The 6586-nt window shown below is 47.2% G+C and overlaps 1 protein-coding gene across 1 annotated transcript in view; it reads right to left on the bottom strand.

Moving 5' to 3' along the window:
* Window positions 1-2631, bottom strand: part of L1td1 (LINE1 type transposase domain containing 1) — an 11387-nt gene extending 8756 nt beyond the window's left edge. Inside the window, exons 1-2 of the mRNA XM_021161213.2 lie at window positions 2590-2631; window positions 1936-2019 (exon numbers count right to left, since the gene is read on the bottom strand). The gene's annotated coding sequence lies outside the window, so the exon portion shown is untranslated. The remainder of the gene's footprint in view (window positions 1-1935; window positions 2020-2589) is intronic.
* Between the last annotated feature and the right edge of the window lie 3955 nt (window positions 2632-6586).

Genomic DNA, 6586 nt, shown 5'->3' with positions numbered 1-6586 from the left:
AGACAGGCAGATCTCTGAGTTCAAAGCCAGCCTGGTCAACAGAATAAGTTCCCTGACAGCCAGGTCTACAACAGAGAAACCCTGTCTGAAAACAAACAAAAAGAACACATACCTAACAGTCTCAAGGCCCTAGGTTCAGATCTCCAGCATGGAAAAATAAGTCTGTAACTTTTGGATTGTTAAACAAAAAACAAACAAACAAACAAAAAAATCACATTTCCAGCACCTTTAGAGTCTATATATGTGGGGAAGCTACAAAAGAATAGGCAATAGTACTGAAGTTGAAAAAGAAGCACAAGCAAACAAACAAACAAACAAAATGGAGGCCATTTTTCTGCACCGGATACACATGANTTCCTGGAAGACTGGTGCCTGCAGAGGCTAATTGTCAGACCAGTCAGCAATACCCGATACACTGGAATGCTGCAGGTCCAGAGGTTCCTTATCTTATCTTGGGCTAGTTCTAGCTCTGAGGACACCTTTCCAGGACAGTCCCTGTGTCTTGTGACTAACAGATAAGAACTTTTTAGAACCTATTAATCTAGCACACCAATACACAGAGCATCCATCCACGAACTCACAAGAAATCACAGATAGCATCTTGGTACTGCAGAAATGCTTGCCCAGACTCTCCGGACCTGTCTACCAGCCACACCCAATGTACTTTAAATTTGCTCTGTAAGATTATAAAACTTTATGGAAGAAACTGCTTCCATGATGGAATATGGAATTTGTGGTAACCTACATCTGTGTGCCTGAAACTCAGACAATCAAAATGGCTCCATAGTAAACTATCTTATTTTTTCCTCTTTAATCCCACCATTTAGGAGGTGGAGCTGAGGAGCTGAGGCGTCAGCCTCTGCCACATGACTAGGAGGACAGCTTGGACTCTGAGATTCTCCCAAAAGCACATTATCAAACCAAATCAGATACAAGATGAGGATTTTTTTTTGAATCCTTCTGTACTGCAGGTTAGGTCCCGGGCACAAGCTATGCAGAGCGCCACCCGCCTGCGCTACATGGAGCCTAAACCACTAAGGCGGGAAGAGGGAGAAAACCCACAATGCTGAGGGAGGGGCTCACACAATAAAGAACGCCTTGCTAATTTGAAAATGCAGTGAGATAATAAACATTTGAAAAGAAGACAGACAGTTGACAAGAGGAACTAGGCAGAGGCCAAGGAAATGCAAATCCAAGAAGGCTCTTCTCCTCCTCACAGAGTCGGAAGTCACGTCCTTCCCCCCACCCCCAAGGCGTGAGTTGGTGGCGCACTGCTAAAATATCCGCTGTCCTAGACAGTAGGCTTCCTAAGGTACCGAGACGACGAGGAAGCACCCCGCCACTAAACTATTTAAAATGCAAATCAAGCTGCGATGGAATGTGGTCCCAGCAGTTGGCTCAGTTCTGCACCTTACCAGAAAGTTTAGGGATAAGCATCAAACTATATAGACTATTGAAGGGGGGGGGGGGCGGAAAGCTCACATACTTGTTTAACGTTTTGAGACAGGGTCTCACTAAAACCGTCCCAGAGAGCATTCAATGGTGCCTTTTGCCTCAGACCTCAAAGAACCTATGTTTTGTGCTTTTTTTTTTTTTTTTTTTTTTTAATTTACCTGTCTACTTGAGTCAGGGTCTCTATATAGCCCTTGCTGTCCTGGACTTCAGTATGTAGTACAGGCTGGCATCGAACTCAAGAGATGCACGTACCTCGGTCTCCTAGCGCTAGGTTCAAGGCCCGACTTATTTTAGGCTTCAAACTCGGGGATTTAAATGATTCTAGTGGGGGGAGGGGGGCAACGCTCTCAAACATCCGCGACACTAGGTTAAGAACCCTCCCTAAATTACAGGCAACACCCACTCTCGCTTCAATTCAAGACACTTGTCACATTCCAGAGGGACCTTTTCCGTGCCCCGCGAGCACACTCTGCAGCTTACCCAAATCTGTGCCTTCCCCAGAAAGGAACCAGCTCTCCTCAGGTCGGGATTGGTCTGTCCACCTACAGTCGCGTCTCACAGGGCCTGGAATTAAGTGCGTAGCCCAGAAGTCAAGTTATGACTTACGTAGAAACCCACACGCCTATGACCAGTAAATGTTCTCAAATGTGCTTAAATAGTATCTGCAAGTTATCAACAAGGATACTGGGGTGGGGGTAAGGAGAAGGCGGCAAGGAGGGATAGAACACCCTGGATCCAAATTCAAGGTGGCAAAGAAAGGGCCCGAGGACGGTGGCTTCTGCCCTGTGTGTCAGGATTCTTTGACACCTTTAATGAATTGGAAAAGAATCCTGCCCGGTTTTCTAGCAAACTTTGTGAAGAAACTGATGGAAACTCCTTCCCATCAAAGACAGAGGAAAGCGTTCGAGGGTGGAGGCTAGGAAGGGGCTGAAAGCCGGGGTCCCCCAGGCTCTTGGCAGCCGCTCTAGCTCACCTCCGCCTTCGCGCAGCTGCCGCCCCGCTGTCTCACTGTCCCCCACTGTCACGGCACTCTCCGGGTGCAGGAGCAATTCTCACTGCCCACACCAGGGCCGGCCAGGCAGAGCAGGGTGAGAAACACGGAGACATCCGGAGCTTAACCCTGAGCAGCCTTACCTGGGAGCCACGAGGTGCAGCCCTGAGGTCACACACGCCGACAAGAGCAGGGCCGAGCGTCTGACCGCAGGAGAGACTCGCTGGGTCTCCTGCAGACTCCTCCCCACCCTCGGCGAAGTTTGCAGGTTTCTAGGCCCAACCCCCCTCGCCACCCGCTTCCTTAGTCCCCTCCCAAAACTCAGTGGGGGCCTGAGCTGGCAAGGCGTGGTGGCCCACGCCCAGAAGCCATACACGCTAGGGGCCAGTTATGGCGCAAATCAAAAAATGAAATAAAATAAAAATCGCCCAAACGCTGCTCTCTGGCCTCACGCTAGCCAGCACCTCTGTCCTGACTTCAGGGACAGAACCTCGGTGTCACGCCTTTCTTGAAGCCAGTTGATGAGGTAGCCGACCTTCCGACACCTCTCAGAACCTTTCTCACTCTCCAGGGCCTTTGCACTAGCTTTCTCTATGTAACTTCTTCTCCCAGGTCCTGTTTTGAGAAAAAATCTTCTCATCTTGTAATTCTACATGTAGTTAACTCCAAACTCCTTATCTTTTGCCCTCCACCTCCCTAGATAGTGGAGTGAGCAGAGTGGGGTGGGGGAGTCGGGGCGGGCGCGAGGAGGGGCGAGGGGATTGTGCTAGGGACAAACCTTGTGTGTGCAAGGCAAGCTCTTTTCCAACTGAATTGCACCACCAATCCGTACTTTCGCACTTCTTTCAAAGCTGACTTTGTTCCATCCCTAGGTCTCAGGTCAAAGATTAACTCCTTCCGAGATGGTGAAGGCAGGAGTTCCCTTTTGTGCATAGGAACTGGGGTTCGTTTGGGCACTGTAGTGAGACTTGTCTCTTTAAAAACAAAAACAAAGATCTTTAAGGGGCCTCACTTAAAGTTCGTGTAAGTGAACTAACTTTCTTTCTTTCTTTCTTTCTTTCTTTCTTTCTTTCTTTCTTTCTTTCTTTCTTTCTTTCTTTCTTTCGTCCTTTCTTTCTTTCAGTAAACTGTAGCTGTGTTCAGACACACACCAGAAGAGGGCATCTGATCTCATTACAGATTTTTGTGAGCCACCATGTGGTTGCTGGGATTTGAACTTAGAAACTCTGGAAGAGCAGTCAGTGCTGCTGAGTCCACAAGTGAACTTTTAACTGTCCTAAAGAAGACACACTGTCTCCAACCACAAAGCTCTTTCATAGCCCTCTGTTCTCCTCACCCCCACCTAGTGGAGATAATGCCTTGCTACTCAGCCCAAGCTTTCCTTACACTTCCTGTGTAGCTTAGCTTGACCTCAGACTCCAGGCCGGTTTAGCCAACCAAGTGCTGGGATTGAGGCTGCACCCTAGGCTTTGTTTCATTCACCCGGTTCCTAATTCCCAATGATCAGGAGCCAAATTTGTTCAATTGCTGCATTCCCTTTTCATGTCTTCCTATTCCCCACTCCCTCATAGAACGTAATTCCAAACAGGCAGGACTTTCTTTCTCACTCACAGCTTCCTTCACTGGTATCCAGGATTATGACTGGCATGTGCTACAGCCTCTTGTCAAATGAAGAAATAAGGGAGCCTACCCCTCCTGCTACGGCAGACCAGATGGTCCTGCTAAATGGGTGCCATGTTTTCTGCAGGATTAAGAAGGTTGGTGCTAGCGGGACAGTGGTGGCGCACGCCTTTAATCCCAGCACTTGGGAGGCAGAGGCAGGTGGATTTCTGAGTCTACAGAGTGAGTTCCAGGACAGCCAAGGCTACACAGAGAAACCCTGTCTTCAAAACAAAACAAAACAAAACAAAAACCAAACAAAAAAAGAAGGTTGGTGCTAGGGCCTGGTGGGATGGCTCAACAGGTAAGAGCACTGACTGCTCTTCCAAAGGTCCTGAGTTTAAATCCCAACAACCACATGGTGGCTCTGAAGGAAGGTAAAATATTGTAATTTGTGAGTTGTTTAAGAGCCCACTGCCCAGGCCTGTGACTGAGAACAAAGCAGAACAGTCCCCAGGCCTGCCAGGGCAGGGCTGTTGTTAAGGCATTCCTAAGAACATCTTGACTGTAAAGATGAAAAGAATTCAAGGACGCAGGCAAGGCTATCTTGTCTGAGTGACACCGTCTGGCCAGAACCTCCCCTCTGTCTATTGCCCCTTGGTGCCTGGTAAAGTCATACATCAACTGGTTGCTATGTGAACAAAGATAAGCCCTCCCAGCCCACAGGAACAAAGTCTTGATCTTTGTAATCTTTCTGTTAATGTTTGAATGAGCCAATAGTGTGTCACTATGCTGAATTCCACACCCCTAAGCCCCTTTCCCCATAAAAACCCCTAGCTTTCAAGCCTCGTGGCCGACATCCGTTATCTCCTGTGTGGGATGCATGTCGGTCCGGAGCTCCGTAATTAAACGTCCTCATGTAATTACATCAAGAGATGGTTCTTCGTGATTTTTTGGGTGCACGCCGAATCGGGAATGGGGTGGGGGTTTCGCCACTAGGTCTAACAGCTCACAACTACCTGTAATGAGATCCGATGCCCTCTTCTGGTGCACCTGAAGACAGCTACAGTGTACTTATGTATAATAATAAATAAATCTGGGGCTGGAGAGATGGTTCAGCGGGTAAGAGCACTGACTGTTCTTCCAGAGGTCCTTCTGAGTTCAATTCCCAGCAACCACAATGGTGGCTCACAACCATCTGTAATGGGATCTGCTACCTTCTTCTGGTGTGTCTGAAGACAGCAACAGTGTACTCACATACATGAAATAAATAAATAAATGAATAAATAATTCTTTAAATAAATAAATAAATATGTCTTAAAAAAAAAAAGGTTGGTGCTGAAGAGACGGCTCAGGGGTTCACAGCACTTGTTGCTCTTGCAAAGGACTTGGGTTCAATTCCCAGGACCTACCTACATGGTGGTTTACAATCATTCGAAACTCCAGTTTCAGAAGATCTGATGTCCTCATATGACCTCTGAGAGCACCAACCATACCTGTGGTGCACACACATATGTGCAGGTAAATACATATTTAATTAACTAACTAGTTAGTTAGTTAATGAATAGAAGAGTAGGTTGCTGGACACGGAGGCACACATCTTAATCACATCACCTGGGAAGAATAGGCAGGTGGGTCTCTATGGGCTCCAGGCCCCTCTGCTATGCACTGTTGAGTTCCAGGACCATCTGAGCCATCTGAGCTTGTCTTTAAAAAGAAGGATCTGCCAGGCATTTGTCTTGATATGAAACTTTGGGGTTCTGGCTGTCTGGGCCTCATAGCTATTTCATGGATAGCAAAACCTCCTAAGTTCATGTAAGTGAAGTTTCCCTTTTAAATATTTTACTTCCTCTTTGACATTATTATCTTAATTACTTTTCTATTGCTGTGATGAGACACCATGAGCAAGACAACTTAAGGTGGGGCTTACAGAAGGATAGATAGAGTTCATGGCCAGCATGGTGGCCAGCATGGTGGCCAGCATGGGAGCAGGCAGGGATAGCTCTGGAACTATAGCTGAGAAATTCCATTTTAAGACAGCCATGAGGCAGAGAGAACTTCAAGAGTCCTTTGAAACCTCAAAGTCCATCTCCAGTGACATATCTCTGAGTCCTCTCCAAACTGTTTTACCAGCTGGGGACCAACCATTAAAACAGTTGAACCTACAGGGATCATTCTCTTTTAAATAAAACCCCTTAGGTCAGGCATATGAGAATATCCCTAGTTTATGCCAGTGATGGAACCCAGGGCTCTGTGCATGTGAGGAGACCAACTGCAAAAGTCTGTTTTATTAACTGTTCAATTTGCTAGTATTAACTTCATGCTCAGTATCATTTACAATGTGCTACACACATACAATAACGTGGTTAGTTCTAGCAACAAGGCTCCCCAACATGTAGAGAGAAATGATGGGGTGGAGTCCCAAGCCTCCAAACACTCACAGTCACCTATCATTGTGCAGTGTTAAGAGCAACTGATCCGAGAAAAGCACCGGGGCAGCTAGGGCGCAGGGTCGGCTGACACTCGCCAGCTACCCACAAC

The sequence above is a fragment of the Mus caroli genome, chromosome 4, assembly GCF_900094665.2.
Source record: "Mus caroli chromosome 4, CAROLI_EIJ_v1.1, whole genome shotgun sequence".
NCBI lineage: Eukaryota > Metazoa > Chordata > Mammalia > Rodentia > Muridae > Mus > Mus caroli.
This window is presented reverse-complemented; position numbering and strand designations above follow the sequence as displayed.